We start from the raw sequence: 25,794 nt of genomic DNA on the forward strand, positions 1-25,794 counted from the left end.
TCTCTAGCATGCTAGCAGGAAAGATGGATGGATTCTGAGACAATTAAAAAAAAAAAAACCCTTCTGCTTTCAGTTTTGCATACAGACAAGTTTGAATATCGGTCTGGCTTTCCTTCTCTTTTTAGTTTTTGATAAAATAAATTCTTGCCGTAGCTCTTGTAAAAAAAAAAAAAAAGGTCAGAGCTTAATTGAATCTCCTTTTTCTCTGTATTTAAACGTGAACTTAATTCATCGAGGCATATGTAACAGTGAACGCCTTCAGAGAAAAATGTGATCAACTACACATGCAGTATTGTGTATTACAGAAGTGGGTTAGTCATAATTTTATGAAGTGCTTTATCACTGCTATAATCCAAATGCTTAACCCGTTCATTTATATTTTCCTTATATATGCATGGGTATGCATTTTATAGCTGTATGTGTAGTCAGTAGATAGGTGTTCATAGTATATTGGAGAAACTATGGGCTTACCATGTGTTAGGACTGCTGAAAGTAGGCCTTCTGGTGATATGTTTGTGCCTTGATAAATCCACACTAAAGTGCTTGTAGTAGGATGTGGGGATTAAGGATTATTCTCTGTCAACATTATCTGCACTTTCATGTGAATATATGCCTTTATGATGAACACGGAGATGAATGAACTAACATTGTCAATGTGTAATACTCTTTATATGAAGGAAATGCTGCAGATGGACAGCAACCTGACAAAATTCATTAGCTTAAAAAATATACACAGTTTTACTTACAATGACACACTTGTTAACTTTTATTGCTGTTCTAACCAGAGAGGGTCTTTCAAGTTTTCTATTCTATAATCTACTTTTTAGTTCAGTAGACGACTGTAAAAGTTTACTTTTCCCTTTATACTGAATATTTAATGTCAAGTTCATAATGTGAGAGAAAGGTGCAAGTTATAATGTGAGAGAATAATTTTTTTCCTTAGCTTTTAAAACCGTATTTTGAGCCAATCTCCAGTCATTGTTATGTTTTGCTTTAAATGGTGAAGAATATTAATAACATGACTTGAGATGTGTTTTTCACTGTTTTCCTTGAAACAGATTTTGATTCCACCCCCATGAGTTGTTTATTTGGACATTTAAAAGTAACATAAGCAAAATACTGATAGTTACAAAATGTTTTACATTTTTTATGACTCTTGACTGAGAGCTAATAAGGTCAGTATCAGTTTGTTCATGAATTAAGGCATTTATAGTTTCTTTAAAAATCTACAGAAGAAACTGTGAATTGTATTAAGGTTGCCAAGACTGCCTTAAACTCTAATCAAGGCAGTCTGAAATAAATGCTTCTGTTTTATACTTTCCTTATGGTTTTGTGTATGAAACCATGTTTATTCCTGATGTAACTTTTAGATTGAGTGGCATTATCCCATGGGGAGTTTAGCCCATATATGTAATGTAACAAGATCGGAGACAGATTTTGGACACTTGCATTTTCTTGGAATTCGGAACCCAATTCCCTTGTTTTTGGTGGAATTAAACTCTAAAGCTGGATAATGATTGTGGGCACCTCATTTTCTATAGGGACACTTGTGCATACGTGATATGTTGTCAGTGGGTGTAAATGAGTACCATAGGGAGTAGTGTCTTTCTAGCACTGCCCGCAGAGCTTTGTACTAATAGTTTTGTTGTTACAGGGTACCTTCCATAGGGCTAGCTCTTACAGAACTGTCTAAAAATTGCCACCAGGATGTTTTGCTTGCCAATTCTTTTTCAATTCTGTGCTTCATATGGTGACATTAGCTGTGTATATAATAATTCCTTCATATTTTGGTGTGTACATACACACACACGTGCCTATATACAAATACACAAATATGTCCATTTGCCCATATCTGTAATAGTTGCATGCACTCAGTCTATTTTGTCAGGTAAATAATTCCAGGGTAATTAATAAGGGTGTTACTTTAAGGAAGAGTTTAATAAGGACTTAAAGCATGTGTAATTTCTAGTATATTTAAAAACATTGTTCTGGTGTTTCTATCTACAAAGCTGTCTCCTATGACATAGAAACTATACACTGAAGAGCATCAGACTGCAATATACTTTCACATGACCGATGTGATAATAATTTATAGATTACCGTTTAGATACTATTTAAAATTGCAGCATTATTTATCTGTTACTTTTTATAAAATTTTTCATTGTGAGATGGAGTGATTTATCTTCACGTGCTCTTACTATAATTAATAGATTTATCTGGTGCTTGAAGTCATATAGTCTGCTCTTGTCTTTGTAAATCTAAAGGACACTTCATAAAATGAGCTTCATCTGTCTGTAGAGAGTACACACAAGACCCTCTGCTGTGAGGGAAATATACCCTCTAGTGACTGTCTCACTGATGTAGTTTAGCTAAATTCACGTTGTATGTAGGAGGCCTTTTCCTGAAACATTTTTTAAAGGGATTTCAGCAAATAATATGGGGAAATTTAATTTCTTTGTTAAAAAGAGTTATTTATTAACAGTAATTTAAGACACTCTGTGTCGGTCATGGGTTTCCGTTAGTATTGTTCAGTCATAACAGCACTTGCCCCCCACATGTTTTTTCTTTGAACTTATCTGAGCACTCGCATTCGCCCAGTGCGAGGTACTGATCTGGTTACAGTGAGTTGTTGGTAAATGTGTTCTCTCTCTAGTTTCCATAAAAAATAGGATCTTTACAGAAAAAGCTTTTTTAAAAGACTCTTGTATATACAGTGGTGGATGTCTTTTTGGTGGCTTGTTTACCCATTCTCCCCAACACTTTCTGTTTCTACCACTTTTTTTTCATGGCCATTTTTGTATAACAATGTAACATGTTATAACAGTTTATAACAATGTATGTAAACTGTCACCCCTGCTTCTCTGAACAGTTTGATTTTCAGATTGATGACAAATTATTTCGTATACCTGAAATATGCCTACTTATCACACTGTTATCTAAACTTCAGTAGAAAAAAGTAATATTGTTGAAATAAAGTAATCCTATGAAAAAGAGATGTGAATTTACATGGTTTACCGTAATATTAAAAAAAGAAAGACATGCTGTCTTTTATGAGTTCTGGGTTTGTCTGCTGTTTTGTTAATCTTAAATACTAATACAAGCATAATATGAATAACATAATAGTAATCTTTACAATTTACTTTAGTAATAACATTCATTAGCTATATGTTACTTAATTAATATTTATGTTTCAGAATTCATATTACAAGCTTAATTTGGAAATCGTAGTCTTTTCAGGGAAGAGTAAATTTAATTCGGGTTGTTGGAAAAGGAACAGTAGGCTTTCATTACCAGAAGAGTGCATTCTAACTAAGCTTGCCTACATGAATATGCCACAGATGGACAAAACGCATATATGACTTGCCTTCAAAGGAAAGTGGGATAGTGAGCAAGCGTTATGGGGGAAAAAATAAAGAAAAGAGCATATTTTTGCTGCATTTGTCTTTTATGTTGCTTCATCTTATATAGAGGGTTCTTATATGTCCAGTTATTTTTATTAAAGTGTGATTTGAGTGTTTGTTTAGAGCTGTTCTCTTTGTGGCTATCTAGCAGGATGAATAAATTGTGCTTCTTTGAAATACGTTCCTCGACAAGGCCAAACTAATAAAAAAAAATTTAAGAAAATTAGATGCCTCATTTTCTTAAATACTTTTTATTTACAAATCATTTTGGTTTTTTGGCCTTGTTCCTACAATGAACTTCATGCAGACACATCTTCCTGCTTTTGTAGATTGTGTTGAGGGATTGGGTCCTTAGTCTTCAACTACAGTGTCTGTGGTTCATGGACAATAAGTAAATAATATGAGACATTTTGTTAAGGTTTCTGATGATCTCTCTAATTGCACTGAAAAAAAAATGAGTTTGCTCACAGATTTTTTGTAGGATGCAGCTTTTCACTAAAAGTAAATCTGCATTAGGGCTGCAGTTGCCAAAAATACTAGTTCTTGGCTGCCTCTGTGAAAAGAGGTTGGTGGTAGAGTCCAATTCCTGGTGGTCGTTTTTCATTTTGACCGTCAGTTGGCAGCCCCTCACACCACTCCACCATTTTTATTGTTGCAGCAGAAACATGAATAGACATCTGCTGTCTGTGTGAAACAGTTATTTATATTAAGAGAGATGCAGGTATCACTTGGGGGTTGCTAGTTCCTTTAGTCCATCTCTGTCCATTAGCCCTAAACCAAAGAACACCAAAGCCCATGACAGTCTTTCCATTATATTTGATAAACTTCAGAGACTTTGACTACTTGCTTATCATCTTTCTCAGCAGGTCTCCTCCCAAATCCTTTCAGTATCTTCTCTCTCTTTTTTTTTTTTTTTGAAGGGAAATACTGTTTGATTTATACTAAATGGTGCAATACAGGGCCTGAGGTAATGAGACAAATTGTGCATTCCTGTGACTAGCTCCAAAAGAGTATTCAAGCTTAAAGGACACCCTTACCTTCTTGGAAAAATGATTTGATTGGAGAGTGTGCAGAATTTTGCCATGTGGACAGAATAATACAATGTCTAAATCTGTCTGTGTAAAACTTTTTGTGATCCCTGAAATGATTTACAATACTGTAGGGAGACAACCGGTAATGTGAGGCATATAAAAGAGAATTTTTCAGTACAGTATTTCATGGTAGAAAGGGGAAAAGTTTTGTCATGTTACCAGACCACTGGTCCGTTTAGTCAGGCATCTTGTCTGTGCCAAAGCTGGGTGTTTCATATGAATCCAAAACCTTGTAGGAATATGGCTAGGAATCCAGCACTATATTTTACATGGCAAAATTTCTTCTTGACCCCAGCCATTGATCATTTTACTCCCCAAAGCATGAAAATTAATAAACAGTGGACGTCTGCCATTTTAGTATAACTGCAGGTGCTGTTTTTATTCATAGTCATACCTGTACCCCCCAAAAAACAAAATAAAAACCCAAAACAACCAGAACAACCAAACAAAGCCTGATCATATAAACTTTAAGAGTACTTAACTCTCACTGAAATAGATACTAGTTTTGTATATACAAGGATTACAAGTTGAGGAACAAAGCCACTTATTCATTTAATAATGCTGTGTTCTGTTTCTTACAATGTTAATTGTATTTGGTAACATTTTTTTGCTTTCATGTATAAAACCTCTCTTTTATATACAAAATGTCTCTCCCTCTCTTTATACTAGGATAGGCCACCACCTACTATTTTGTCTCTGATAAGCTAGTTCAGTCACGACATATTGTGTTATTTAATGTAGGTGTGCTGCGTCCTCTGAGATGCATAAGTACACCACAGACATTTTTACGAATTCATTTGCAAACTTTCTGTTTTTCCAGGTAGATTGCTGATAGGTTTTCTTTTTCTAATCATTCAAAACCTGAGTCTGTTCAGAAGCTTTCTAAGACAGGAGTGTGTAGAGGTTTTGTACTGGGCCATCAACAAACATTTACTTCGTAATTGAAGGGATGTTAGTATACTGTGTCAGTTTCAAGAGACAGTCTGTTTTTCTGTGCATCTCAGAAGCGCCTTGTTTGGATTTTGGAGGTTTGGGGATTCTCTGCTTCTGGTTTATTTTTAGAAAAAATATCCAAGAGCTTCTAAGCTATCTAAAAGCCTACAGAATCTTAAATTCATTGTTGAGCGGTAGTAATTTATTTTAATATCTAAAGCTAGAATTGAAAAGACTGTTCCTAGCAGCTGGTAGATACATTATTTGTAGCAAATCTCATGTCATTTGTATAAAGCCAATACTCTTTTCCTTTGCAAAGGATTTATTTTTCCCTTTTCATTGTGGGTACTGCTGTACCCAAGGAAGGAGCTTCTCTCTTTTCTTTCCTTTTTCAGTTTCATACTCTTATAGACCTAACATATATTACGTTTTGAAGCTGCTTGCATCGCTTTGTGTCTGGTCAAAGCTTGTTGCTGTTGACTTGCACAGAAGATGTGTGCACCTCATCTGAAAAAAGAATTCCAAGAGTGAGAAATTGATTCCAGTATTATTACAGCTTCCTTCCTGCAATTCCAGGGAAATGTGATAAACATGTAGAGGCATAAAGGCACACACACTTTCCATTGCAGTTTAGAAGTGCTGTTTCAAAATCATTGTTTCTGAAAGGTCTGTAGCGTTGAAGTCAATGGGAGCTTTGCCATCGTCTGTAATAGCTTCAGGATCAAATGACCAAATATGCAATATTGTTTTAAAAAAACATAGAATGACATTATAAATCGCATTCAGTTTTCCTTGAAGTCTAACATTATTACAGAAACTAACAACTAAAGAAGAAATATTAACTTTATTACTCTTATCTTTTCACATTAAACATTTATTGTATGAATGCTATAATTATTCTGTGCTTGGGAAGTATTGTTTGTGTTCTATTTACACATCTGTAAATAGTAGGTGTTGTCATTAATTTGTTAAATTATGTTTAAGAACATTTTTGGCTTTATTGTAGATGCATTTTTCCCATTGTTAGAAAAAAAAATAACATGCTCATGTGTTCTGCTAAGCAAAGGTAGAGTGAATTTCTGGGGTTTTCTCCCTTTCTGCTTAGTTTAAAGGATGGCAAAGTTACTGAAAATGAAAATAAATGTAATATGTTAATGAGAAAGAGAAGACATAGGTTTACTATGCAAATACAAAGGATAGTGATTCATTCTTCTTTCTCAGTCATGATCACTGGTGTGTAGAAGTTATTTTTTTACTAGTCTTATTTCTACCTTATGGTTCCAAGCCCTTTCCACATCAACTGGTTTAATGATGCTGTTAGTAAAAAAAGCAAGTCCTCTTGTAACTTAAGAACACCTGTTTTAACAGTCTCATGCTAATGGCATTTCAAAAAGGGAGTTGATCAAATATTTTGCTCAGACATGCAAACTAGGGCTGTGAAATTTTGCCAGCTATTTCGTTTTGACGCTGTTTCGACTGATTTCGACCTCAAAACAGCCAACGTGAAATAAAAGGCTTTGAAACAGCCTTGAAACAAAACGAAGGCAGTCGAAACATTTCAAAATATATCGAGTTCAAAGCTGGGCTTGCTTGCAGCTAACGAGAAACTAAGGAGAGGGAGGAGGAAGAGGGGGAAAGGACTGCTCTGATATTGTCTGTGTAGCTGGCCAGTGTCTGTGATCCTTCCCTGAGGTCCCTTCCAATCCCAGTGGTGGCGGAGAGACTGAAAAACAGCATGAAAAGCATTGTTTGAACCGAGCTTTCTCTGTGCCTTCATGCTTACAAGTGACGCAAGTTTTGCTCTGAACAGTTTGAGGTGCAGTTTACCAGAAGCCCCTGTACCTATCTCCTTGAAACTTGGCAGGCATCATGGCCTCAGCAGGTGCTACTATCCCTGTAGTTTTCACCCCACTGCACTGTAACACATACATGAGACACGAGTTTTGCTTTCTAGAATTTGAGGTATAGTTTCCCAGAAACCCCTGCACCTATCTCTTTGAAGCTTGGCACACTTGGTGGCCTCAGAAGGGGCTACCATCCTTGCAAGTTTCATCTGAATCGGGCAAAAAATGATGAAGTTATAGGCTGTTTTGTGCTTCCCCATTATATTCTGTGGGTAAAACAGTGAAACTGTTTCAACAAAATCAAATGGAACAGTGATTTTGGAAAAAAACCTCAAAAATAAAATACTGTCCCCGCGAAACAGAAGTTGAAATGAAATGGTGCTGTTTCGCACAGCCCTATTGCAAATATAAGAAAAATTATTACATTATTTACCATCTTCACTTGAATATCCTAAGAGATATAGGTTTGGGTACCTGCATTGTGCTATGTTAAACGTCCTGCATCCCTTTTCATATGCAGCTACCTCGTATTTGTCAGATGCTTTTCAGGACTAATATGGGGATTTTTGAATTAATGAATCATTGAAAAGCATGATGATTTACTACTTTGCTTCTGCATAAAAGGAAATACAGAATACCTTTCTTTATTGAAAATGGTAGTCCTTTTTTTTCAACTGGATGAAACATTTATTTATTGGAGAGCCTCATAATCACATCTGTTTATCTGTTCTTATGAATACTGTGGGTGTGTATTTGCACCTCTTAGTCTTATTCTATTGATATTGGAAATGTCTTGTATTCTGGAAGTTTTCTTTATATAATATCACCTTGAGTGAATGGTGTCTTGCGAAGAATGCTTTGGGCTTTTTATTGTAGAGAAAAGCATAGCAATGCTTTGCAGCCCTGTCTGCTTTGCAGCCGTATTTTCTTCATTGTGGTGCAATGGTGTGATTTGTACCTCTCTTCAATTTCTCATCCATACCTGCTGTCCATTGGAGCTAAGGGCCCAATTATGCCAGAGCCAGCCTGCCTGTTCTCAAGTCAGGGGGGCAACCAGCATGCTTGCTGCATCCTACCAGCCAGCCCCAGAGGCACAATGCCTGACCACAACCCCCTTTTCAAAATCCTAGGTCCACTGCTGGATGCAGCTTGGCTTGGACGTCCATTCTGCTTTGCTTGGAGGTTCAGTAACTTTATGCATTATGAACCCCTTCATTAAAGGTTTTGTAACTTTTCTAATTCATATTTTATCTATTTGGATGTTGCCAAAAAAGTATGGTCGTCAACTCTGACAGAGTGCATTTAGTTTCTGAGTGAATTTGGTGTTCATGAAAGTAATGCTGATTGAAAGCCCTGGCTCTTGCTAAGTGTAATACAGTCAAAAACTATGCAAGTTTCACTTATGCATTTTGCTAATGCATCTCAGTCCTGATTTTTGTAACATTTTTATTTTAGTCCTGGCCCTCTTTTGAGCAGAAGCTGCCAAATGTATTGAATTATGACCCATACTGTAGTGCATGGGTTCCCAACCTTTTTAGATAGCAGGCCAGAAATTACCGTGGACCAGAAGCAACTGTGGACTGGCAAAATGCAGTCTGGAAGTGACCGGCATACTGCGGAGCGGCTGCCAACCCTTCCCAGGCCATGGCCCTGGGGTTGGGAACCTCTGCCATAGTGGTTTTCCAGTGAGGAGAATAAGAGCAATGATTAATCTAGATCAGAATTTTAATGTCCTCAGTAGAAAAGCTAGTCCTTTCATAGTTTGGTACCCTACAAGTTTTATAAACCTGTAAACCTTCCCAAGTCTATTTCTCTTTTATACCAAAATTAAAGTGCATATTTAGAATTACAAATAAAATCCACTTGGGGGGGTGGGGGAACAGCTCGTAATGTTACCTACCATGTCATCATTTTAAGAAAACAAAAAGCTGTCCCAATGTGAAGGCCTGCTTAGCTCTTTAGAGATAAAGCATGCAACAGTTCATCGGTGATGGTTGCATTTCATAGAAGTCGGCTTTGTCTTATCTGGTGATCTGTGGTAGTTTTTTGCTTCTGCCATTGTGTGAACTCCTGACCTTTCATTTCACAGGGAGCAGTAAAGACAATTTGAAGAATTAGGCATGTCTTATTTTTTAAAAAAAAGTTAAAGTAAGCAGAATTGTTAATAAAGTTATGTTTATTAATAAAGAAAGTACTATATATATGTGTTGTCAAAAGTAAAAATAAGTTCTGCTTCTAATTGCAGATATAATTTCATTTTTGCAATACTGTACCAGTATGTTGTTAATTCTGTCTTCCCAGCAGAAGTATCCTGCATTCATTTACTATGAATTTCTTCGTATTCCAGCTGTCATTTAACACTTGCCTGTGAAAATGAGGAGATTCACCTCTAATCTGTGTTTTTTTTTGTTGATCATATCTAAACAGATCAGTAATAATTTGGCTCATGGGTTGACAAAAAATCCTTTTTCCTCTCCACTAAGTGTTCTGCTTACCCAGCTAGGAAACTAAGAATGTATTTTTTGGAGCATGTTTTTTTCTGGAAACAGCTTTTTGTTTTGCATCCACCCTTCGCTCCTTCTCCCGCCTCCCAACCTTCCAATACCTGGATCTTTCACATCATTGGTCTTAATATCTATAGGCCAAAGATAAGGATAGTCTGGATAAAATCACCATTTTAGCTAACAAGTACAAAACACAAAGGAGGTGACCTCACAATGCATGAAGTTTATAAATCAACATAATTTGTAGGAAGGAATGTTGTACTTCTTAGGTGTTTTCAAAACTTCTTTTCCTGATTTAATTATAGTCAAAAACTGCTTACTTGTAATTTTCTGTAATGCGAATGCAGGTGTTCCAATAGCAGTCACATTGCATATTCATGTAGCTGCAGGAACAGATGGAGTTCCTACATAATATCCATATTTGACAGTCTGATGGGATTTGCCAAGCCTAAGCTTTCATTTAAAATTTAACCTCTTCATGAGATAGGTTTGTGATTTAATCAGGCAAGGGAAGCCTTGGAGTTGCATGTATTAAATATCAGAACTCACACCAGTGCTTTGTTGATGCCTTTTAGTTTGGAAGATTTCTTGTGGGATTGTTTTTAAGTGGCTGTCACAATTTTTGGGTTTGGTGTTTTGCATTTAGCCTAATATTTCTACTGAAGTGATCTAAATTTGATGGGCTTTATTTGTACATTTCAAGGAACGAAGCAATGTTATTTGTATTCATGTTGTAAACTAAAATGCCATGTATCATTGCAAAGTTCTTGGTAAATGCAGTACTGCATTGCAGGGAAGACTTTTTACTACAATGTAAATTGCTTTGATTTGCTGCGAGGCAGCTCCCAGGACCACTGAACTTTGATGATTAAACCTAGCTTTGAGATTTGCTTTCTTCCTTTTCTAAAATGGTGTGTCAAGATATTCAATGCCTTGAAGGGTTGAGTAAATTTCAGGGAAGAAAGCAACCTTCAGTAAATATTGTTTTGACCGAGAGTTTGTAAGACACTTTATGAAATGACAGGGATTAGTCAGTCATGAAGACAAAGACTGTCTTTGGGTATAGGGATATTGTAACTTCATTGTCTTATTTTATTTTCTGTCTTTTTACAGTTTACCTATTTAGTTTCTTATGCAAGGATAGTTTAATTACAACAGGCTTGCAAAGTCAAGATTCTCTTTTGCTTATTGCTTACATCTTTTGTACAGTGCAACTTTCCTATTACTCATCCAGCAGACCTTTATTTCCATTTAATGTCTTTTTTGCCCATTAAGGCCACATGTAGACAAGTGCGGCTGTGTGGTATATGGTGCCACAGGCATGTCTGTGGCACTGCATAAGCCAGGGTCAAAAAACCTGTGCAAAAAAAAAAAAAAGAAGTGAAGCAAAGCAGTGCATACCGGGGGGCAGCATGCACTGCTCAAAACTGGGACCTGGCCGGCCAGGCTCCAAGCGGCAGAATTGCCACTGCTGCAGCCCCAGGAAAATCCCAGGTAAGGCTGCTGGGGCCAGCTCAGTGCTGGCCCCAGCCTCCCCCACCCCATCTGGGGTAACCTGCTATGTGCCAGAGGGCATGTGGCACAGGCATTCCCTGGCTACAAGTAGCAGCAGCACAAGATGTGCTGCTGTTTCTTGTCCACAGGGAGACAAACATCCATGCTTGTGTGGATATGGCCTAAGAGGATATTGTCAAGTAGTTTTAGACCCATGCTTTATATGTTGCTTAATAAAACAGAAACAAATTAATGGGGTTTATAACTTAACATGGTCAATCATTTTTAGCCAAATTAGAGAAAGCTTTAATGGAAAGATTTTAATGATCTTCTGTAAAATTTTTAGCATCTTTATTACCAATGCCCTTTCAAAAAAACCTTTTATCTGCTATACTATTATTTACTCATTTTTGTCATCTCTCTTCTTCCCTATTACAGCTCATATTAAACATTTCTATTTAGTAGGTCTAAGTAGGTTTTACAGTCTTTAGTGCTAAATTTACAAGACCCAGGAAAATTTTATTTGTACAACTGCAGCTGTTATTGCCAGGTTTGGATATATGGTACTTCTTTTTTTAAAATTTTTTTAACCAAGTATACACAAGGGTGTTTCATCATCACTTGGATACAGCACCATTTTGGCCACAAAATGACTGGAGATCAAGAACCAGAGCAGAGTGATCTGGTGGGCATGGTTCTCTCTCGCTCTTTCTTTTTTCTGGCAGGTCTTCCAGCATTAGCAGAATTATGAAATTTAAACTGTATTTTAGTAGAAGAGTGGAAGAGTTGAAGGATTTTTCTCCCCCATAATGAAATGATCTGCATATCTGATGAAGCAGTTCACTGTCTGTCTAAGCTCATGCCCCTCTGAACTAGTTAGTTTCTCAGGCTAGGTACATACATTAAAAAGCCTTAGGTGGAATTGTTCTAAGTTGCATGGTTTTCTGTAAGTGACATAGTTTAGATAGGTAACACACATTCACCCTTTGATAGTGGGGCAAATCTTAGGCCAGTTTCTGCCTTTTTTTAAACCAGCCTGTGCGTGCCAGACTTCTGTTCTGTTCTGTTCTGCTACAGGTATAGACCAGTTTTGTATGCTGAACTTCAGTTGTGTTACAGGTATACACTGGTTTCTGATCACTTGCCAGGAAAAGTGTAATGTCTGTACCTGGCCATCCTGCCCTACTTTTTCTGCCTTTCCTTCAGAATAGGAAAATTTCCTTCAGGAATTAATGGCGTTAGTAGTCTTATATGATCTGTTGCTTGCTTTTTTTTTTTTTGCTTTTTTTTTAAAAGAAGCTGTGCACCAGCAGTCGTTGTGGCCATAAGCCTACTATGGTCAGAAATATGTAAAGAAACATAGAGGACACCTTGTAGGTATCTTCCCAGATAAAAAGATACTTCCAGCGTTTTCAGCATATCTGCTACTATATTCATTCCCTTGCTAATTATATATTGTGCTAATTGTGGTGAGGAAGTGATGAATGATGTATATTGCATTTGTTTCATGGCATAGGATTTACAGAATTCTATAATCAGATCTTGTTCAGGAGAACTGCTACTATGTTTGGGATAGGAACTTCCTTTGTACAAGTATTCCTGATTTCTTTTCTTGTTGCATGTCCCATTGCTTCATCTGGGAGGGTATGTGATATCATCTGTTCTCTAACAGTCTAGTTTAAATACTAAATCATGAAGTTAATTATTCCTTCCATAAACTTGTTTTTTTTATTAATGATAAATCTAAATATTCTTGAGATACAGAAGTATTCTTTGATCTTTTGTTAAGTTCTTTACAACTTCCTGTGTTAATAACTTCCACAGCTTGATAACCAGATGTGAGAGTGAGCATTTTCTTTGTCTTAAGGATATCCTTTTCTTACTTTCCCTGTCCTCCAACTTTGTTCAGAGAAGTATGTGAAACAGTGTAGCAGACCTGGGGCTCAGTGGTGCTGATAATCTTGCATCAAGAGGAAGCCAAGTTTGTCCATATTTTATTTCTTGTTCATGTGCCAATACTGTCCTTTATCTTAACGTATTTTCTTTTCCGCATCTCAGATTGACCCCATTGTTTTACAGAGAGCAAAAATGTCCCAACTTGGATTTTTTCAATATGCTACACAGGCCAAGCTCTTGTTATAATAGGCTCTGCACTCCATCATCATCCTTGTGGCCCATTTCATAGCAGTTCCATTTTAAACTCAACTGTTTTTGAACACGGGTGATCAGAATAATACACAGCATTCCAGATGATGTCTCAAAAGCGCCTTTTACCATGGCATTAATACTTCTATATGCATACTGGAAATAACTCACCTGTTATGTTCTAGAATTGCATTTGACCTTTTCATGGCTGCAGCACATTGATTCATGGTTATATTGTAATAGATGAATGCACCAAGGTGTTTGTCATCCTCAAGATATCTGGTTCCTGGTGTATAGAAAGAGTTCCTTGCCATTAGTCCCTATGCACCTGACCTTGTGATTTGTCAAATTCTATTTGTTCCAGTTTCTCCCATGCAGTCCTCATGGTCATTCCATTCTTCCTGCATGGCGTTCTAATTCTCCTCTGTAATACCTTTCAACTTGCTGTTACCAGCAATTTTTATGAGATAGTGTTGGTTCCAAGAGAGAGAACTCCAGCCTTTGGATAACTAGTGGATAACTCCACAAGCAGTATCCTTTCAGTTTTTTCCATTCATTTTCTATTTATTCACCTTAAAACTAATTGCTATCTCTTAGTTTCCAGAGGTCGGTCACCTTCAGCCCCATTGTTCAATGTGCTGTAGAAGCATGCAGGGAGACTCAGTCCCTTTCCCAAGTAAATTGTTTCGAACAATGGTTTAAATGACTTGATCTGCCTACCCAGTGATTCATGTGTATAATGTTATCTTTTCCTGAACATTTATTTCAGAAGAGGCAAGAGCAGCTGCTTCCATTGCAGAAATGTAATTCAGGGTTTGACACACAAGCTTTCCATGGCCTCCTTCTACTGTCACCTGGCAAGGTCGAGTGGAAGCTTCTGTGAAAATAATTTCATGAAATGAAGCTAAATGAGGAATATTTCTCTGAGTTGACTCTGAGTTCTGAAACTTAAGAGCTTTTGTGTTTAAGAAAAGTGCTATAGAAAAAGCTGTCAAAAGTGTGACCAAGTGCTTATAGGAAATGAATTCACTGTTCATTTAAACGAAAGCTGCATCTGTACTCACTCTGATGATACTGGATTTTATCTTACAATTAAATGCTTTATTTTTAGGTGTTATCACCAAGCTCTCCAATTGCTGGTGACTGTTTTCTATAAATAAATGTGTGCGTTATTTATATCTCTGCCTATAGATAGATCCAGATTTATGATTTCATTTGATTATTTTTATGTTTACACAGATTTTAAAGTCTAGGTTTCTGTGGTAACATTTTTAAAGATGCTTAAGCAAGTGGCATCCTGGAATTCCTGAGGGTGACAATTTCAAAGGCAAAGTTGCATTTAGATGCCCGATTTCCACTTATTTCTACTAGTAACCGGACACCTAACCTTTGTTTGTACCTGTGAAAATGTCTTCTGCTCTAAAACTCCCTGGTGCTTGGGTCTGAGGAAAATCAGGCATCTTATTTAGGTCTTTAAATGTGGACTTGGGAGCGTGATTTTTAACTTTTCTGTTTGTGAAAGTCAGTCTTGTTCCTGGATGTTAGAAATTGTATGTCATATTTAACTTTGGAATCGTTGTGTGTTCACAACTTTATTTATGTGAGTAATGTAGAGCAGCATGACTACTGCGATTTCTAAAGTTCCTCACATGCATAAGTGGCTTCAGGATTGTTTCTTACTTTGCATTGTGTGGGCAGTGGCGGTGCCACGGGCTGAAGTGGTGGGGGGTGGGAGGGTACATGGGGCTGGAGGCAAAGTAGTGGCAGCGTGGAACGGTCCCTGCCCACCCCCCATCATTCTTGATGGGCAGTTGAGGCGCGCGCATGTGTGTGTGTGTGTGTATCTATATCTATCTAGCTATATCTATCTATATGTATCTATCTATATCTTTGCTAGTGACAAGTAGGATACTGGGCAGTAATGGACTGGCAGTGGACATGGGTGGGATACGAGAAAAGGTCCCATAGCAGTTGAGAGGAAGAAAACAATTTAAATTGTTTATTAACAATATTTTATTAGAAACAATCACCTTCCTTTTTTTTTAATTGCGGTTGTCTTTGATATTTCTTCGTGAGAAAAAGTGAAAAATGTTTCTATAATTCATATTCTTGAAGTTCTAGTGACTACTGGAACATTTTTGTACAGCAGCTACTGGAACATTTGTGTAGGAAGAAAACGCTGCATTTTAATAATGCAGGGAATCTATCAGTAAGATGTTTAAACTAAATCTTGAAAGAAAAACGCATGAATAGAAGTCAAATTACGAAGAAGGATAAACCCTTTTTGGTTAAATGCTGGATATATGAGTTTTGGCAGGGCACAGGTGAGGGTTTGGGTTTTTTATCGTCAGTGAGGGGAGGTTTTTCATGCTCTGATGAAACCTGCTAGGGAGAAGCTGAACAAGATGGCCTGTCAGTATGCTGTAGTCTGATTCTCATTAGTTAAATTGATTCTTGGTGATAAATCGCTAAGTGATGAGCATTGCAGGAACATTTGAAGCTTTCATAAGTAACTATGCCTTGCTAATTTAAAAGGAAAATGCTACTCAAGAGAGAGGGATCTGTCAAAGCTGTCATCAAATTATCCAAGTTGTTTTGAGTGGTTGTAATGTGCTCTCTTTCATGTTGACTTTGGAGACTTGAAATAGATTGCCACAAATACAAGGAAAAAAATTCTAAAGGTGAAAAATAAGTGTCCATATTAGTTGCACAGAGAGGCCTAATAGTTTTGTTTTCAGTCTTTGCTTGTGTTTTTTAACTAGTAGATAGAATTGAAATATTCAGCTGTGTTATTTTATGTGATAGTTTTTTAAAGCTAGACAAGGGGAGGAGAAAGGGAGGCCTTTAACTGTGTGTTTTGGTTGAATCTTTTACAAATAAAGCAATCTTCTGCAGTTACATGTTTGAGTTAAATAGTTAGGAGCTAGATTCATAGCGAGTTTAGATGAACATTGAAGTCAATGGGACTAGGCTTGTTCACAGTAGTGTAGTATTTGACTCTTAAATAAAAGACTCTTAAATACTCTTAAAAGTATCTGGCTTTTTAAATAATGTGAGTAAAACTCCTTTCTCCTATTTACTCAGGTTTCAGCCAGTCTATTGTGTTGACCCTAATTCCACAGATTCTTTAATTTTTCAAAGAGCCTTTGGATTATGAGAAATCAAGAGCTGGCTCCAGTGTTTGAAACAAATAACAGGAAACAAAGGTTGCCACTGGGGGGTCGCGGGGGGGAGCTTTACGTTGTAACAGAGAATCATGAAAAATCTAGTAGTTCTAGTTCTATAACCCTTGGTAAAGGTGGAAGTTAGAAAATAAGAGAACATATCTGCTTAATAAGAATATGTCCTCTTACATATCAGTTCCTCAAAAGTGAAGCTCAGATGAGGATCTGGGAAATAAAAAATCAGTGGTGACAAGATAAAGCCAAGGAGATCCAGCCTTACAAACATGACATGCATTGCTTTTTCCAGGCAATGAAAGTCATCTATGACCCAACTTCCCATTGTACTACTTTCCTGTAATTACGGGATGACTTGATGTCCCTCAAAAACCATGAATCTGTCCAAGCTAGATGAAAAGAGCACTTTGAAGCACTTGTGAACCATGAGTTGACTGTGGCGGATACCACTATTGAGTCCATCCTCAATATCCTAAAAGGGGTTGCCACACCAATCCTCCTATCCTAATAGTTTAGTATGCCACCAAGGAAAACAATAACAACAAGGCTACTGGACTAGAAGACATATCTGCTGAAATATGCAAGACTGACAGTGAGAAACTGGTACTTGTACTCCACAAATTGTCCTTTTTTATTGAATTACAGAAAATAGCTGCATCTGTGTTGTGAGTTGCTAGTTCAGTTAGCGTAAACAAACAGAAATATGTTAGCTGCCTGGGTAATTATAGAATGATAGATGTCAGTCTTGTGCTACTTGAATTTGAAATTGACGTTTCATTTCTTCAGTTAATGTCATTTGCCCTTGTTCCATGTGTAAAAAATAATTTCAAGGGTGATTTACCCTTAATGAAAATTCCCATATATGCCATGTTTACTACAAGATGCAGCAAAAAGAAATCCGACACACAATTTATTACTAGTCCGTTAAAAATATATTTCTTCTTTGACCTAGAACATGAACATACTTAGATTGATATAGCTAAATACACAGGATTTCTGTCCAAATGAAGAATGTTTTTCATTTTTGTCTTAGAAGTGGTAGAGGGAGTAGACTGTCAAATATGGGCATCGGAAAGGAAACTGTCTTAAGTTCTAACTCCGGAGTGACAACTATGACTTGGTGATATTTTATAAACAACGTTTGTTTCTGACAGAATATTTTCAAGTGTTATGGTAGAATACTCTGCTTCTTGATTGACATTAAACAGTTGTCAGAGAAATCCACAAGCATGTTCTTGTCTGGAAAGATACTTCACTTCTTACACTGTGATCTGTAAGTGTCAACATTTGATTTTAAGGAAAAATATCTGTAATTCATGCACAGAAGTTTAGTTTATGAGCATATAACTTAATCTGAAAATCCTAAATACATTGAATAAATATATTCCTGAGCTACACAGACCCATTGGTATTAATGTGCAGCATTTTCCTCATGACATTTAGATACTGTAATACTTGTTCACCTTTCTCATCATCTTTGCGTGTTGCTATAAGGGATTATCTCTGTCTGATAAGCTACTTACTTGCTCTTCAGAGACCTTTTTTTTTCATAACTATTCCCGGAAGGTATTTATAGACAGAGCATTTACAACGTATGCTTGCAGGTCAAAAACTATTGTTTATGTATAGTTTTTTGATGTGTAAACTAATTGTTGAAGAAATAAAGGTTACTGGGTGTCACTTTTTATCATTTGTATATAAAATCATATAGCATATATAGTATATGTTGTTTTTTATTCATCCATAACCTGATTGCCCTACCAGATCCTTCTTACTCTCATGATGGTACACAGTACTCTAAGTACATGAATTTGAGAGGGGTAAGGAAATAATACTGGATGGGATTGAAGGGGGAGAAGAGGGAAAGGATGGAACAAAAACATATTTTTGCTTAGGCTGTTAAAAAAATTGTGTAAGTGCTATATTAGTTATTTCACTTTCTTAATTACTTTCATGTCAGCTCATGATTAAAAACCAGCTTTTGCAGGAAACAGTTACCCACAAGCAGACATGGCAAATTTGGTTGCCTCCTTGCTACATTACAGTGAATTTGATTTTTTTCTTTCACTTCTCCTAACTACCTAATAAACATAAATATAAATGTTCCTAGTTAAACACTGACAGATTTTAAATTAGTGACCTCAGATTTTTGTTTCTTCATTGTATAGTCAATAATATTCACTCACAGAAGGCATTCATTCTTCTATTCATGTCAGGCATATAGCACCTCTTGAACTGTTCAAATGTAATCCCCCCTTTTGGGGGGATCTTCAGTGGGAAAGCCCAAGCTAAAATTAGTTTTGCTATACTCGGCATCCTGTGATGAGTGACTACAGCATGATTCAAAACTGTAGCTCAAGAGCAAAACAAAAAAAATTGTCAGTGCATTGAGTGACGTATCATAAGCAACCATGCATATTACAGGATACCACCACAGTGAACTCTCTTTGCTCTTTGTCAAAGACTAGTCAGTTTAAGCGTTTCTGCTTCCTATACTTTATTAGACACATTTTGAACATAAAGGTGCAGTCAGTCACAAAAACATCAATTTTGGTCTTTTACTGGTTTATATTTATATAAGTGAAAGATTGAAAGAAGTGTATACAGTATTCAGGCATACACAGTGAAAGATTAAATGGTGTTTCTCTTAAAATTTGGTAGTATAAATTCAAATGTAATGAGAGTTTTTAAGATAACAAATTGTGATGTGTAAAAAGCAGGAGACCATATTCCAGTCAAAGCTAAACACTGTTTCTGGAATTGGCCTTCTGTTGAGAAATATCTTAAATTGCATATGATAGGCCATTTTCACATTGACTTTCAAAGGTACTATCCCATAGCACAAAGGTGTGCCTGATCAATCGCTGTTAGCTACTGTAATCACTATAGATAGAAATGAATGGTTATGTACCAAAATGGTTGCAGCACCTCCTCTTTTTAACATATCAAAGAAACAGTTGGCCAGGCTGTTCATGTTAGGCTATCTTTAGGAGTTGTACCTTAACATTTTCTATTTTTGTAGCAATCGGACAGTATTTTATTTTGAATTGTCCTTTAGCAAAGTAATACAGCATTTCTAATATTTCAGATCCAATAAGCTTAGCCATTTAAGTAGTCTCCTGGGCCACATCCAGATGTGTGCGGACATTTGGTTCCCTGGGGACAATTAGTAGCAGCACACCTTGTGCCACCACTAGTTGTGTCTGGGGAACACCTGTGCCACATGCCCTCTCTTGTGTGGCATGTTACGCTGACTGGGGTAGGGGAGGCTGGGGCCAGTCATACCTGGGGTCTGGGGGCTTCCTGGGGCTGCAGCAGCGTCGATTCTGCTTTGCGGAGCCTGGCTGGCAGCAGACCACAGCTCTGGCTGACCAGTCTCTGGCTTTGGGGGATGCACACTCCCTCCATGTGTGCCACTCCACTTCTTTTTTGTGTCGGTTTTTTTGATTCCTGGATGTCCAAGGGTCAAAAAAACCCTGTCTGCGCTACTCCCTTGCAGCGTGGAGGACAACTGAACATGTGGTAGGTGGTGCCGCAGACATGCCTGTGGCACCACATACCGCATGACTGTGCTCATCTGGATGCGGCCCTAGAGTTTAAAATTACCAAATGGATACTTTTTAGGGATTGGGCCCTAAAGTAGCATGTAACTGGTCTATTTCTCAACTATACAAGTTCAACCATTAGCAGTCCCATCCTCTGTCCATAGAAGGCCCTCTTACTGCATGTCCTACTTTCACTCTATTTCTAGCAGGTCAAGGGGAGACTTTTTCTTCTATTTCCATCCCAAGATTTCTAGATTAGGTTAAATATATTTCTATATAGTGAAAAAACATGGTGATATTTCTTTCTGCTTTTCAATGGTAATGTACAACTCCTAATGTAATTCAGCTCCAGAGAGCTGAATGGGTTCCACGTATCACTCATTACAGTGATCTTCCAGCAGTGAGCTATACTGACCTAAATTCATATTAGATTTAGCTTTATGACTCAGATACATGATATATATCATGTATTTTCTGTTAATCTAATTCTATATCAAGATTTGGATCTGAAAAAAATAGGGGATCTTCATGGGTGGGTAATTTTAAGTGTATGCTGTATGCTTGAAAATAACCATAGTAAGAAATATTATTTCACTTTTTAGGTGTGATCATTCATAAATAAAATAAATAAGAGGGTTCACATAAGCTGTTTTTTCACATTTCTCATAAATCACAGCTGCTTTGGATGAAATGAATACTGCAACCTTGACATGTCTGTTCCCCGTAAAAACATATATACATAATTTCTGGTGTACATGACTTTTTTCTGACCAATTAGTGCATTAGCTTTGTTGTACTGAAAGTTCCTGATATGAATTAAAGTATTTTAAAAATCTCTTTTAAAATACGCCATACTATGCTAATATTGAAGCATGTTAAAATGTTTCGGCTCATCACATTAAAAGAATCAGGAAAGAAATGAGGCAACTGACGAGATGCACTCTGGTATTGTAGTGACTAACCTTGCAGTACTGAAATAAGGGCTTGTAATCTATATATTTCCAAGGATGGTAGGGAGCCTTTTTTGCCTTCGGTGAAAAAATAATATAGCTTGCTTCACTTTTGCTTGTAGTAATTTGGAACTTCTTTTGTGTTCAAAGATTTCTAGATGATAAAATCTTTTACTAATAGACTTCTGATGGGAAGAAACTCTCTTGAAGTATTTTCAGAAATGCAAAAGAACTACTATATTTATTTGAATACGAGACAAGGGGTTTTTTTTACCCATTTTACATTCTCATATAAGGAAACCTCATTAAATACTTTGTCTATCATTAAACTGCTGCCAAAACCAGCATGTGCTGAGATCGGGGGTGAGGGCAGGGGAGGCTCGGTTCCATGCTGGGGGGAACTCTTTCTCCTTCTGCCCCTAGAGTGGCAGTGGGAGCACGGAGCTTAGCTGGGCAGGGTGCCCCACACAGCCTGCCTAGCCACCTCTATCCCGGGGCTCCACACTGCATACCTGCAGCTCCGCACTCACAGTGGGGAAGCCCCACACTGGACTCTGTAGGGAAGCAGGGGATGGGGCTCCCTCCACTCCCGGCAGAGTGCGGGGACTGTGCAGCCAGGAGTGGAAGAGACAGCAGGCTCCAGTGCGGGGCTTCCCTTGCTGCGAGGGCTGGACCTGTAGGCACAGGGCATTGAGCCTCGGGGATTAGACAAGCCTGTGTCAGGCACGAGTGCTCTGACATCCCTGCCTGCTGCTGCTGCCAGGCAGCAGGGTCTGCACACCGTGAGGGGAGTGTGTGGTGGTCCCAACATCCCCCACACCCACACCCTGCCCAGCTTAGTTCTGCACTCCTGCTGTCCCTCTGGGAAGAGGGGGAGTGGGGAAGAGATCCCCCTAGCATGGAAAAGAGCCTCCCCCTGCCCTGGGGGGGATGAGTAGCATCCCATATAGCCCCACCACACACACCCTGCTAATCGCATGTGATGAATCACATTCACCAGCCAGGGGGGAGAAGCAGTGGGAAGAGTCCCCCTCTGGGGCCAGACAGCCTCACAGAGCCCCCCTCCCCAGCCTACTCCATAGTGGCAGCAGGGGAGGAAGAGGGAGAAGAGCCCCCCATCACTAAACAGGGCCCCCCTTCTGGGTCCATGGCAATGGGGGAAAGGGAGGAGGGGGAAGAGTTCCTCTCTGGGGCCAGGCAGCCCTGTGTGCTGGAATTGCTGCCAGCTGTCAGGGAGTGTTGGGGTGGGCCTGCCGGAGCCTGGATATGCCCCATCCTCCTCAGCTCAGCTTCCCTGTGGATAGGAGGGCTGCTCTTGTGCCCCCGGTCTTCTGGCTAGAACAACTACAGGCATGTGTCGAACATCCAGCCACTTGCAAACTGTTTCACTCTCTGCATGTTAGATTAACCTGCAAATATTGAATCAATTCAGGCTCTGGCATTTTGAATGTCTGTCCCTAGCCTTAGTGCCAATGCTTTTTCAAGTCATGATGAGCTACTACACTGAATGCGTTTTTACTTCCTTTTTACTTCCACAGCTAAGCTGAGCCTTTCTTTTCCCTTTCCAATGATTTCTGGTTCTTCAGTCTTAAGTGTCTGGCAGACATCACCAAACAGGGCTCTAAGCAGTCCACCCAAAATGTTGCCCCTTTTTTCAGCCTGTCTTATGACTAGCGTGGCCCCAGCCCTCCATGAGGTAGAGCCGAACCAGGTTGCCCTGCGTATCATCTGCATATACATTTCTGGATGATCCCAAGATTTGTGACAAGAACACCTGGTTCTAGTCATGGGTGGGAGGCTAATTAGCATATGGATCCTTTGTTGGGGGTATCTAGAGTATTCACACGTACTGCGTAATACTGAGGTGTGCAGTCACCATGGTTTGATGTGCTGTTGACTGCTGGAGCCCAGCCCAGCCCAGTGAAGTGTATGGGTAAAGTATGAGCCTTTTGGCTTTGCACTAATATTATGCATAATCTGTATAAGTAGGTATTAAAGTGGTGCTTAAAAATATGTTTATGGAGTACCTGTGCTAAAACTTGCAACAGTTAAAAAAGTAGTAATAAACTGCAACAATTCTGGATGAATTAAGAGTATGGGCACTATTTACAAATTACTACAGACATTTTTATTTGATTGTTGTTTTTAAATTTGCCTCTTACTTACATGTGACAGTAGGGGGGGAGGGAGGAAAAAGGGACTGCAGGGGAAAGAAGTTGTGGGGGGCAGAGGACAATACCTTACCCCACAGACTTATTTTCCCTGATGTGGTCGTTGGAGTGAGACAAATTCAAGAGAAACCTGCAATAATTAGATTAAATATCTGGAAAAATAAAACAAATGTATAAATGTTCTATATATAGAATCTTATATTTTGGGGGTCAAGTTATATTCAGGGTCATCTTATATTTGAGTACATACTGTATGTGGCCTGTTGCACTAGTTCTTGTGAATTTAAGTGGGAGGATGGTTCCCACTTTTTAAAACAAGATCAGTTCCTCCAAAGGAACATGGACATCTGAGAAACTTCCTCAAGAAACTTTGAATGAAGTCTTATTCAACAAATTTATACACCAAAGCCCTGCTGAGCTGTCTCACATTTGGGAAGTTGTCCTCTCGGTTCTGTGATACATTTGAATATATTTTTCAAAGGGACTTTTCTTTTCAGATCATAGCAGAAACAAATTCCTGTTCACATTAAACCTATAAGATATATCACTAATTTTTAGTAAGTAAATTTAAGTAATAATCATTTTACTTTCTTCACTCACGTATACAGTAAAGAACAGTTTTATGATTAGATCAAGACGGCGTTGAATAATATGTGCTACTTAGCCCACATAATTCTCATACCTTTTGTTATGTAATTGTTTGATTGGGAGAGCACTGGAACTCAGATTTTAGTGCAAACATTTGTGTTTTCCTTGTTTAGGTAGTCCTTATAACTTTGTCATCCCCATGAGAAAACATGAGCCAAACATAAAATAGATGTGTCAACCAGAGAAGAAATAGAAGTTCTATACCTACTCAATATTTATTTCTTGTTGAAGTAGCAGTCTTTTATCAATGCAGTGTGAAACCACATCACTGGCTGTATGGATGTAGGGAGACCAGTGGATTTGATATACCTTGACCTTAGCAAGGCTTTTGATATGGTCTCCCACAACATTCTCGCAGGCAAGCTAAGGAAGTATGGGCTGGATAAATGAACTATAGGGTGGATAGAAAACTGGCTGGATCATCAGGCTCAGAGGGCCTGATAATAAGCAATGGCTCAGTGTCTTGTTGACAGCAGTATCAAGTGGATTGTCCCAGGGGTTGGTCCTAAAGCTGGTTTTGTTGAGAGGGGATTTAATAACAGCTGTCAGCTACCTGAAGTGGGGTTCCAAAGAGGACGGAGCTAAAGTGTTCTCAGCCGGTGGCAGGTAACAGAACAAGAAGCAATAGTATCAAGTTGCAGCAGGGGAAGTTTAGTTTAGATATAAGGGAAAACTTTTGCACAAGGAGGGTAGTAAGCCACTGGAATAGTCTACTCAGAGAAGTTGTGGACTCTCCATCCTTAGAGGGCCTTAGGATCTAGCTTGACAAAGCCTTGGCTGGGATGATCTAGTTGGGAATGGTCCTGCTTTGAGTAGGAGGTTGGACTAGATGATCTCCCAAGATCCTTTCTAACCCTAATTTTCAATGATTCTATTATTCCATAAATTAAGACATTTTTGTATGTCCAGAATTGATATCCAGTGATCCATATGTCAAGTTTCTGTGTCATCACTAGATGTGAGTGGTTAATTCAAAATGGTTATTTTTTTTACTGCTTTTTTATTTTACTTACTTCTGCCCAGGAAGATTTACCAGGAATCTTCATTTGTGGTTTTTTTCCCCCTCTTTTTATGAAGCTTATGTCATTCAGTCTCTTTCCACAAATTCTGAGATGCCAGTTGTGAAAATTTGGTAGAAATTAGAGATTGCGCATTTTTATATAACAGTTTGAGATTTCTTGTTTGTTTGTTTGTGGGTCATTGTTTCTGCCTTTTTTCCCACCTTATTTTATTAAAAAAGTGGATTTCTGAAAAGTTTCATACTGACTTTCAAATGCAAAATTATCTGCAGATTTAGTTACTGGACCTGTCAATCAGAAGAATTTTCCTTCTTATTTCTTGGTACTCCATTTTCTTTGAAGGCCAAATTACTGTCCATTTCATTTTCCCTTTGTTATTTACACACTCTCTCTGCCAGTAAGGTTATGACTTGGAAATCCATGTGTCTAGACTAAAGTGATAATCTTCCTTTCACGAAACCACACTGACTGACATGAATTATATATTCATTGATAGGAATAAGAATGGAGCTGTATTACCTGTATTATATCCTCTTAACGTCTTTACATACTAGAACTTTAATTGTCAACCTGTGCATTTCTTGTTCTAGCTTAAGTAAAGAGTAATTGGGTAATTTAGAAAACTTACAAAGTGTTTCTCTTTCTCCAGAAATTTCATGTTCCTAGAGAGGTGTACCTGTAAGTACTAATTAGATTGGAGCTCTGAGAAAAGATGTGCTTGAGGGGAGAAGAGGAAAGAGCCATATATCTTGGGGACTCAGGATAACAAGGTTATGAGTAATGATTTCTATGAAGTCATTCTAACAGAATCTATATGCCAAGCAAGTGTACCAGAGAGGATAGTAATTGCTGAGGCACAGAGAAGCTTGA

At 38.0% G+C, this 25,794-nt stretch overlaps 1 protein-coding gene across 15 annotated transcripts in view; it reads left to right on the top strand.

Annotated features, from left to right (window-relative positions):
- Nucleotides 1–25,794, top strand: part of CAMK2D (calcium/calmodulin dependent protein kinase II delta) — a 275,611-nt gene that overhangs the window by 1,530 nt on the left and 248,287 nt on the right. The gene's annotated exons all lie outside the window — the stretch shown is intronic.

This window comes from Crocodylus siamensis, chromosome 2, assembly GCF_052110815.1.
Source record: "Crocodylus siamensis isolate JL-2025a chromosome 2, ASM5211081v1, whole genome shotgun sequence".
NCBI classification, from domain to species: domain Eukaryota; kingdom Metazoa; phylum Chordata; order Crocodylia; family Crocodylidae; genus Crocodylus; species Crocodylus siamensis.